This window comes from Pelodiscus sinensis, chromosome 3 (genome assembly GCF_049634645.1).
Source record: "Pelodiscus sinensis isolate JC-2024 chromosome 3, ASM4963464v1, whole genome shotgun sequence".
Taxonomy (NCBI): Eukaryota; Metazoa; Chordata; order Testudines; family Trionychidae; genus Pelodiscus; species Pelodiscus sinensis.
Genome location: NC_134713.1, coordinates 106,739,583 through 106,751,025, shown reverse-complemented (window position 1 = coordinate 106,751,025; position 11,443 = coordinate 106,739,583).

Sequence of the window (11,443 nt, the reverse complement as noted above, 5' to 3'; positions counted from 1 at the left end):
ATATCCCCCCCGCCTTCCCTCTCTTCCACCAGCCATATACACCTGTGTTATGGTCTTGTCTTCTGTTTGTTTTATTTCAGTATTGCAAACCCCAAGCATGCAAAAAGTTATAAGACAGCCTCCACCCCAAAAAATTGAGATTAAAATAATCTGTAGGTTTTATCTCCTTTCTGAGAGTTTAGTTTTCAGTGTTTCAGCTTCAATTTTATTACAATCCTTAGGGCTAGAAGCATACTTCTCCCAATTCATAGATTCTGTGGCCAGAAGAGATTCTTGTCATCATTTAGTCCAATGGTGGGGAACCTATGACCCAGCCTGCAATTTGCCTTGATCCAGCCTGCGGGATTTGGGGCCATAATTGTGGGTCTCTCTCCAGATACCACCACTGTCATTCCCATTGGCCAGGAATCTCAGTCAATGGGAGCAGTGTGGGGGGGATGAAGCCTGCAGAGAGGGCATTTCTGCCGATACCCATGCCCTCCGGGAACTGTACCAGATAGGCTGCCAATCCCCTGCCCACACCCTACACACCTCCACCTCACTTCTGAACCCTCCCTTCCTTCTAGACCCCACATCACCCAAGTTTGTTCCTGCATTTTCCCTCCTGTACGAAATCCTCATCCCACTCCTGCACCCTCCCTCCTCCCCAGACCTTGAACCTTCACCCCCAACCTGTTCCTTCTCCTTCACATTGAACCCCTCATTTTTCATCCCAGAGCTTAGAGGAACCCACAAAATCTACTGGCCTGGGACCCCCAGAAGCATTATTTTTGCCCTGATAAGCCTTGAGCCTCAGCACCATACCCCTTCTCTGGGGTTAGAGCTTCAAGGGAATGAGAAGAGTGTATTTTTTTCCCCCTGCTTTTAAGTTGGGGACCACATCTGTGCAGGTTTCTTTTTCTCCTTTTCACCTAGAGGCCAGCTCAGTGAGGGGTTTTTGTGTTTGTTTGGCCCCCAACTGATTTTTCTGTGGGTCAATGCCCCCAACCCAAAAAAGGTTCTTCACCCCAATCTAGTCTAATCTACTGTATAACACAGACCATATATTTTCCCCAAAGTAATTACTAGAGTAGATCTTTCAGGAAACCAGCCAATCTTGTTTTAAAAGTAATCATTGATGGAGACTACCATGACTCTTAATAAATTGTTCCCAAGGTTAATTGCACTCACTTAAAAAATTATGCCTTACTTCCAGTCTGATTTATCAAGCTCACAAGTGGGCAATAAGTGGGCCACGGGTTGTATGCGGTTCACCAGGATTAGCCTCTGTTGGGCCACCAGATACTTTATCCCATGTAAGATTCCGAACTACTGGGCTAACCTCAAAGCCCTGGTCTACGCTAGGGAGTTATTTCCAAATAACTCCCCTAATTTTGAAGCAGAGCATCCACACTACCAAGCTCATTATTTCCTACTTTCCACGAGGAATAACACTTGTTTTGAAATAAGTTATTTCAAAATAGCAGTAGTGTGGATGCGCCTCGTTTCAAAATAGCAGCAAACTACTCCCCAGTGCTTCCTGGGGCTCTAAGTTGAGGTAGCACATCCACAATAAGGGAGCCTATCTCAGACTAATTTCGAGGCTTCCCTGTAGAGTGGACATACTATTTCAAAATAGTTATGTTGGGAGTTATTATTTTGAAATAAGTTATTTTGAAATAATTTCCTAGTGAGAGAGCACCACCACTTCCCTGAATGGCATCTAAGGACATGTCTACACTGGGGGAATTATTTCAAAGTAACTCCCCTTATTTTGAGATAACAAGGTGAGTGTCCACACTACCAATCCTGTTATTTCGGAGGAATAAGCTTATTTTGAAATAGTTATTTTGGGAATTATTTTTTTAAATAATTTACTTCAAAATAACCTGGTAATGTAGATATAACCTAAATGCCCCAAAAAGATTTTGGGGGTTGATTCTATTTGGAAAACTCATGTCTCATTTATGAATATTTTTGGGTTGATCCATTTTTCTGTGCAATTATTCCCCCTCCCCCCATTTCTCCCAGCTTTACTTCCAGATTGTTTTAAGTAGTTTGCCATTCTTAAAGGAACACTGTCAGCTTACTATTTGAAGGGTACTTCATCAGAAAGTGGATTTTAAGGTACCTTTTATTTATTTTTAATTCTTAAAAAAAAAAAAAAAAGCTCAGTGTTGGTCTTCTCCTACATTGATATACAGAAGAATCTTTGAATGGGCCAGAGAACACCACTCAAACATTCTTTGATACCTCTATCCCACGAGTTTCCACTCTACTTCTTCTTTCTGCCTAATGTCACTTGATTTTTTTGCTCTGCTTTGCTGTTAATGGTAAACACTCTCTTCCAAGTCATGGGGAAAGGCATGTACCATTGAAAAACAGCAATGCTGGCTACACACAATACGCTGAAAAAACCAACTGGGCGGGGGGGAAGAGAAACATTCGTGCTCTCTCTTGCTAATTTCTTTCAGTTACATTAATCTTCGGGCTATTGGTAATAAGAACAGCTCCAAAATTAGCTTGTCAAATGGAAATGTGATTTTGAAAATTGATCATGTCTATTTAAGATGGCTAATGATTAAACATTAATTAAAAAAGACTAAATATGGTAGACTATATTCAGGAAAGCAGTAACTCTATAAACAATTTGGGGTCATGGGGACAATCAATTGAAGATGAGCTCCCAGTGTGACTGTTGAATGTATACACAGAGAAATACACATTAGAAGCAGAAGGGAAGCATTACCTCTGCTGCATGTAGCATTAGTGAGACCATCACTGGCGTACTGTGCCCAGAGAAAGCAGTCAAGCTAAAGGTTTAGTGATAAAGAAAAAAGAGGCAGAGTATAACCTGTTGAATGGTAATGTTTTTAAGAATTACGTTTTTGATACTGAGAATTTTTTCATCATCTCTTTCTCATAAAACAATTTTGACATTCTCTGAGGAAATGGTTTATTTATTATTCCCTTGCAAACCAGAGAAATACAGCGCATATTGCATTAAATGCCCTTCAGTGTTAATTTAGGCAGAATCCATAATCATAGCAAGACAGTTAACTTCAATCTGACAGAACTCCCACAATGCCCCGGTTTATTAAAATCTGATTTAGTTTCATTAACTCCATCCATAAACATTCAAACAGTAAACACCAACATGCACTCAGGGATCGGTGGGGGATGACAGTCAATTTAAAAAATAATTGTATTTTCCTAGTCTCTTTAATAGCATGTAATACAGGTTTACTTCAATCTAAAGTTTACCTATAAAATAACAATCATCATCATAACAGACAGTGCCAGAATTGTATGGTCACCATTTATGCTCTAAACCCTGAATTTCTACTGGTGATTTTTGTTAACCAGTCATAAATGTTAAAAAAAAATATCATTTTTGGAAAAGCAACATTCCCCACACACAACTAAAAACTAATCAAGCTGTTTCGCCCACAGGGTGGGAAGGATGAAAGACTTATTATAATTTTCTATTTTGAAATACCCAAGAAGTGCTCAGATACTTTGGAGACCATAAGTACCTGGTTGGAAATCTACTGACCTTCATATTGCAAGCACTTGCCCAGAGTAATTTCTTTTCCATTTCTTATTAAGTTAAATGTGCTCATTTTTCTGCTATGAAAAGAAAACAAAAGCTTAGTGAACCAGATATAGCCTTTTATTTCAAAGCAGATGAATTCAAACATGTGTTAAATATGCATAATAAGCAATAGTTGTTTAGAGGCCTCAAGTGAAAGCAGAGCAGTCCTTCAGCACTCATCCAAGGTTCTGAAATTATGCAAATGTGTCCCAGTCAGCAACTCTTCAACACATCCCCTCTCCTCTACCTTCTTCATAAGATGAGCATGTCCCTCATCTTTCTACTTAACGATTCCACTTCCTTTAAGAAAGCTTCACAATAGCATCGTGAAGTCTCCATCTTTCCATATGAGGGCAGAACAACAGCCCATTTTGCCCAGTATCCTCTCTTCCAACAATAGCCAGTGCTAGGTGCTTTAGAGGGAATGAACAAAACAGGGCAATTATTGAGCGGTCCATCCCCTGTCATCCAGTCCCAGCTTCTGGCAGTCACAGGCAATGTTCCCTCCAGTCTTTTCCATCTATTTGCAGATTTTTTCCATCCATGTGCAGAATATATTTTTATGTGCACCAAAGCACATGCAAATGTGCACTACCAATAGAAACAAAAACCTAGCTGTGGGTGCTCTGCTAATCAGCTGGGTGGCATTTAAATCTCTCAAGTGGCTGCACAAGCACACTGCTTACAGAGAACAATAGTCACAGGTTTAGGGACACCAGAGTATGCATCCCTGATGATCTTGGATAAAAGCCACTGGACCTATCCTCCATGAAGTTATTTAATTCTTTTTTTAAGCCAGTTATACTTTTGGCCTTCACAATACCCTATGACAAGGAGCTCCACAGGTGTATTGTGCATTGTGTGAAGTCACACTTGCTTGTTTGTTTTAAACCTGCTGCCTATATATTTCATTGTCCCTGGGGACAGACACCACCAGCTTCGCAATGGATGGACCTGGCACCCTGGGGAGAAAGGACACATAAGGGGGGACCAGAATGTAGGAAGGTTGGGGGGCTCCTCCAGTGCTACGGTGGATAAGGTACCTGTTTGTATTTGTGTTATGAGAGTGAATAAATAATGCTTTCTTATTCGCTTTCACACTCACAATTTTCTAAACCTCCAAGATATCTTTCTGAAGTGGTAACAGATAATTTAGACCCCATCATTTTGTATGCATAGTTGGTATTGTGCTTCCCATGTGCATGCTTTGCATTTATCAACACTGAATTTCATCTACAATTCAACTCATTTTGTGAGATCATTTGTAATTCTTCACAGTCTGCTTTGGATTTAGCAGTCTCGTGTAATTTTTGTATCATCTGGACTGCAAACTGTCAGCCCAAGGTTTATCCCTTTCCAGATCAACTGTGAATATGTTGAACTGCACAGTCCCAGTACAGATCCTTAGAGAACACTGCTAGTAACCACTCTCCACTATGGAAACTGATTGCTTAAAAGATTTAAAGACAGGAAACAAGGATAGAAATAATGAGCCCTGAGATGACCTTCTCTCTTATCCCATGTCACTTAGTTCGTTTAAGAGCTTTTGGCGAGGGATCTTATCAAAGGCCTTCTAAAAGTCCAAGTACATTATAGCAACTGTCCACATGTTTGTTGACTCCCTCATAGAATTCTAATATATTGGGGAGATATGATTTCCCTTTACAAAAACCTTATTCCCCACTATATTGTGTTCATCTATGTGTCTAATAATTCTGTTCTTTCCTATAGTTTTAAGCAATTTGTCTAGTATGAAGTTAGGCTTACTGAGCTAATTGTGAGGATCACCTCTGGAGTCTTTTTAAAAAATCAGTATCACATTATGTATCCTGCAGTCATCTAGTACAGAGGTTGATTTATAGATTACATACCAGTTAAGAGTTCTGCAGCTTCATATTTAAGTTCCTCCGGAACACTTGGGTGAATACTGTCTGGTCCTGGTGACTTATTGCTGTTTAATATATCAATTTGTGATAAAACCTCCTCTACTGACACCACAGACTGGGGCAGTTCCTCAGATCTGTCACCTGAAAAAGAATGAGCCAGACATGGGAATCTCCCTCACATCCTCTGCTTTGTAGATAGGTGCAAAGAATTGATTTAAGGAAAACTCCCAAGTGTGGAAGATCTTAATGAACTGGTTATCCAGGTAAAAACTGACAGTGTGGGAAAGGGTTAAACAAGGATAGAAGGCTAGGAGACAGTGTGTCCAGAAAGAACTTAAATCCATCTGTGTCATGCATATTCTTAGCCAAAATCTTTAGCTGAAAAAGAACAGCTGGTAAAGAGATACTACAAGAGATGAAAGAGGACAGCCTACAGTGAAAGGGATCGCTTAACTATAAGTGTATGTTATTAAAGATAATTGAAGTATTGAGGAAAAACAAAACAGTAAGGGCCAATTTCCATGTGTTCATGTAGTTGTGTCCACATCTTTGAGCATTATTAGCTAAGCACACATGGAATTTGTACACATTACTTCTGTCACCTGTCTGTACATGTGCTAGTGTTGCCATACCAAGCTGGTGAAATGCTCAAAAATGTGCATGTAAACGCATATGTTCACTTTGTTACCTACACAATTTGAAACTGAGATAAGATCCTTTGACAGTTTGACCCTCATCAATAGAATATGTATATATATTTAACCTATTTTAGGAAGAAAGAGTGGGAGAATACAAGTTAATGCACAGTGAAAAGTTTAAAAAAAGGGGTATTCAAAAGATATAGACAGCAAAATTTATCTATGTACATCACCAACTAAGCACTTATCCACTGAGGAGCACACAGGGTTCAAGTGAACTGGTAATAAGTAAGCTCCCTGGCCAGTCAATGTAGAAAGACCTACATTGAAAAGAATTAAGACCTGCCTTTCATCAGGTATTCAGGCTACTAAAATATTATTTGAATAAGCTTGCCTTGTTTGTTCCTCTGCCTCCAGCAGGATGCCAAAGCAAGCCATTTCTGAGCAAAGGTGTCTCTGCCCTCCTGCCATATCCTTCCCCATGCCAACCACCCACCTACCCATGCCAGCCATTTATGCGATCCCACACATGAAGTAGGAATCTTCCAATGACCGCTGACGATATCTACTTATGCTTTAACACATGGGATTTGATATCTTTTTCATTATCTGAACTCACATAGCCACAAATGTTATTAGTGGTTATAGCCTAACTCTTAACATCCAACAATTCAGCATATAAACAAATTCTATCCCATCGAACTGAATTTCACAAGATAGCTACATACTGTGTACAATAACATTTCCTCTCACATGTTCTAAATGTGCAGCACTGCAATTTCACAATGCTCTTTATGTCCATATTACAGGACAGAAGAGCTGACCCTATAGTCAACAAAATTATTGACAAACATCATTGAGAATAAAACCATCACTTTGTTAGGTTTTGTGGGAACATACTACCTATTATGACTACTATGGACAACAGGGAGGTGTTTGTCTAAAATGTTTGAGAATTCCAGAAAGTTATGCAAGTTTTAGAATAAGAGATGGTTTGCCCAGTAATTCATACCAGGAATGTGTTATTTTCTAATTAGGTACCAGCGTTGCCAGCATATACGCACGTGAATAAAGTTTTGCATGTGAATAGTCCTACTGAAGACAGTAGGACTGCTCTGGTAAATGAAGTTGCTTACATGAGTAAATATGTTAATGATCAGACCTTTAAAAAGTTTCAGTTAGCCAATCAAGAAGCAGAAAAATATCACTGAACACAACACAATATCATTTGACACAACACAAATCACAAGTAGTGAAAGGGAACAGGTCACAAATAGTCCATAACCTCCTGAAAGTTATTTGGTGAATACGAATAGAATAAATATGGAGTGATGTGATGCTGTTTTAATAAAGTAACTTTCAGGGATAGAAGGAGATTAGGTATAAAAGTAAATTTTCTTGTCTCAGTAAAGTTAGGCCACATGGGGCTTGAAGTTACCACATGGGGCAGAAAAGGGGGAAGGCATCCCCTTGTGCAGGACATCTTTATTGTGAATGATGGCTTGAGGGAGAGAGCAGCCTGTTTGGGATTGCAATGACCTCTCCACTGTAGATGGGTGGGGCCTTGGTCCTCTATCCCAAACATGCTGAGCAGGCCCCCCGACAGGAGGGCAAAGGAGGCAGCTGCCCTGGGACCCCATGATTCAGAAGGGCCAAACGCTCCTGGCCTCTGCTGTTGCTACTGTGGTGGCCGTTGTTCCAGACTCTTTTAACCAGTGGTCTCCAACCTTTTTAAGCACAAAATCCCTTTTTGAATTTAAGTGCAATCCAGGATCTACCTCAAACCAAAATGCTTTTGCCCCACCTCCTTCGTGCCCCTTCTTCAAGGCCCTGCCCACTCCATCCTCCTTCCCTCCCCCATCCTCCGTCACTTTCACCAGGCAGGGACAGAGGGTTGGGGCACAGACAATGGTCTTGGGCTAAGAGATTTGGAGTGTTTGAAAGGCTCTGAGCAGAGCCTGGGGCAGAAGTTGGGGTGTAAAAGGGGGTTCAGGGTAAGACTCTGTAAGGGAGTTTGGGTCTAGGAGCGCTCACAGCTAGGACAGGGGCTTGGGCGTGCAAGAAGGGGTACATGACTGGGACAGGGATTCAGGATGCAGGCTCCAGCTGGACACCGCTTACCACAGGTGGCTCCTGTGTGGTGGTACAGTGGGGCTAAGGCAGGCTCCCCCCTTCCCTGGCCCTGTACCACTTCCAAAAGCAGCCAGCAAACTCCCTCCATCCCAAACCCTGTTGTGCTCCTCACCCCCGTTCTGTGGAGATAGAATACAGGGTGGGAGAAAGAAACAGCTCCAAGGCAAAGGGCAGAAGATGCACAACAGTGGGGGGGGGGGGGGGGGGGAGGCAGTTGTAGTTCCGACACTTGGTAGCCTCTTGGACAAACCAGTCAAGATCACCTGTCAGAGGCTCCAAGATCTACCAGTAGATCCGGATCGACTGGTTGGTGACCACTGACTTAAACCATCATCAGAGTGATGAGCAGCACACTTGAGGCAGCTGGTTGCCTTCAGCCCTGCTCCTTCCGCTTGAGGCCCACCCCTTCTGGGATTGCAGAGCTGGGTCCCTCCCCCATCTTGCCCAGGGACACAGCAAGTCTGTGGGCTCCCCCGATGCTTAGTCAGCATGGATGGGGAATATAATCTATGCCAGCTGTATAGCCATTACTTATTATCCTTTTGCTGGGGGGAATACAGGACCAGACTGTGGCTCTTTTGTTCTTGGCCTGCTCCTGACACAGTGCTTGAACTTGCTGCCCCATACTCAAAGCTGGTGGCAGAGCCACCATCAAGCACTAAATGCGTGGACTTTGAAAACCGTTGTAGAATGTCAATTACTAGGGATAAACAAACTGGTAACAGAATATTGTGTGTAGCTACAGAAGTGTGTATTGCCATTTGATTTTTTATTTTAGTTTTTAAGCAAAAAAAAAATATCACTCCAGGCCTGTGCTTGGGGGACTCCGCAGAGCCCAGGAGATTAGTGGAGAGCCTGGCACCAACCATAGAGGATCCCCCTCCTGCATTCACTGCTCCCCCAGCTCCCAGCTGCATCTCTCTGCTTCCCGCTGTTGGTGAGTGCAAGGGAAATTCCACCCCTTCCCTCAAGTTCTCTACCCCATCAATGCAGCTTGGGAGATTGCGGGGACCTAGCGCTGGCAGCACCATCAAGCTCACCCCGCACTCACCGGGGAAGTGGAGTGACCCGGCCCCACCCGGCTCTGCTCTGCCAGCTTCCAGCCACATCGCTGAGGGGAAGGAGCAGAACCGCTCCCTACACTCACCAGTGGCAGGAAGCAGAGCAATGAAGTTGGGAGCCAAGGGAGCAGAGCAGGCTGGGGCTGGATTACTGCTGGTATCAGGCTCCCCCTAGTTCTCCAGGCCATGTCTCTGGGGGAAGAGGTGGAGTATGGAGAGGGGAGCAGAGCAGGGATAGGAAGAGGTGAGGAGGGCTTGGAGCAGGGGCAGGGGACTGGGAGAAGGGATGGAGTGGAAGCAGGATGGGGGCAAGAAGTGTGACCTGGGGTGGAGTGCGGGCAGGAATGGATGGGGCACTTCTCTGTGATGGGGTGGTGCAGAGATGTCACATGGGGGCGTCACATGGCCAGTGCTCCCTTGTGTTCCTCCCCAGTAGTCACCACTGCCCCTAGATGCTTTTCAGCAATAGCACTGTTTAGCCTGTTATTCCCCATTTTACAATCATTCATTTGATTTTTCATTCATAACATAGTACTTTTCATTTGGCTTTTCTGAATTTTATCTTACTGATTTTTATACCAATTCTCCAGTTTTTTAAGATGATTTTGAATTCTAATGTTACTCTCCAAAGTGCTTGCACCCCATCTCAGTTTGGAGTCATCCCCACCCTTGATAGGCACACTCTCCACTCCATTATCCAAGTAATTAATGAAAATGTTGAATTGTTCCAGACACAGGACAGACCTCTCCACGATCTCATCAGATATGCCCTCCCCATCTAACAGCAAATGATTCTTAACTAGTCTTTGAAATAAGATTTTCAACCATTTGTGCACTTACCGTATAGTAATTTCACCTATACCACATTTCCTAGTTTGCTTATGAGAATGTTATGTGGAACTATGTCATAATCCTTCTAAAACCAAGGTACATCTACAGCTTCTCCTCAACCATTAGCCCATTAACCCTGTCAAAGATGGAAATTAGATTGGCCTGACATGATTTGCTCATGACAAATCCATTGGTTATTACTTCTCACCCAATTATTATTTGGCACTTGTAAATTGAATGTTTGATTATTTGTTCCAGTATCTTTCAGGTTTGGAAATTAGACTGACTGGCTTGTAATTCCCCATGTCCTCTTTGTTCCCTTTTCTAAAAATAAACTGTGTTTACCCAGCTCCAGTCCTCTTGACCTGATACATACTCAAACAAGTTTGCTTCAGCCAATTCATTTAAGTACCATAGAGTGAATTTCATCAGATCCTGCTAACCTGAATATATCTAATTTATCTAAATATTCTTTAATCTGTTCTCTCTCTTTTTTGGCTCACATGCCTTCCTGCTTGTTTTTAATAATTGTACTACACATTGTCACAATTAACCTTTTTAATGAAGTTGGAAGCAAAATAGGCATTTAACACCTTAGACACTTGAAGCTGCCATGGGCAGTGGCTGAACATCTCCTTTGGGAAGCTAGTCTACTGGCCCTCCCCCTTCTGCCTGAGATGCTGTACCCCCCCATGACCCACACATGACACGAAATGCTCAGACACACTCGTCTACGGCCAGAGGAACCCCAGACTGCCCTTCCTAGCCATTTTAGCGAGTCCCCACAAGCACTACACCAATGCCTGGCCAAGCGATCACCTTCCCCTCCCAAGTGCTGGGCCAGTTCCGTGGCTCAACCCAACCCTCTCCCCGTAACCCCAGCCTGGTCTGACTTCTACCCCAGACCACCGGCAGGCCCAAAGTCCAGGCTGCCAGCAGGACTTGAGCACCCCTGCCAGTTTAAGGGTAGAGAGGATGGGGCCAACAAAGCCAATATCCTGTACACAAAGTTCGCCTCCAGTGAGGCATTAAAGGGAGAAGGTCAACCGCCATGGACAAGATTTTCAAAACTGACCACATCAGTAATGTTTCGTGTGTCAATGCTGGGAAGCCAGGGGCTCAGCATGTTCTGAACACACAGGTTCCTTTAGAGGCTTATGAGCTGGCCAGCAAAAAACAGGCAGTCAAAATCACTAGGTACTCTGGCAATCTTAGTCCATTGTTTTCAGCCATGATTCCCAGAACACTGGCAATCTAGATCAGCAACATGACAGAATCTGAGTGAAGACTTTTCCCATCAGCCCGGCAAGAGAAGCTTTC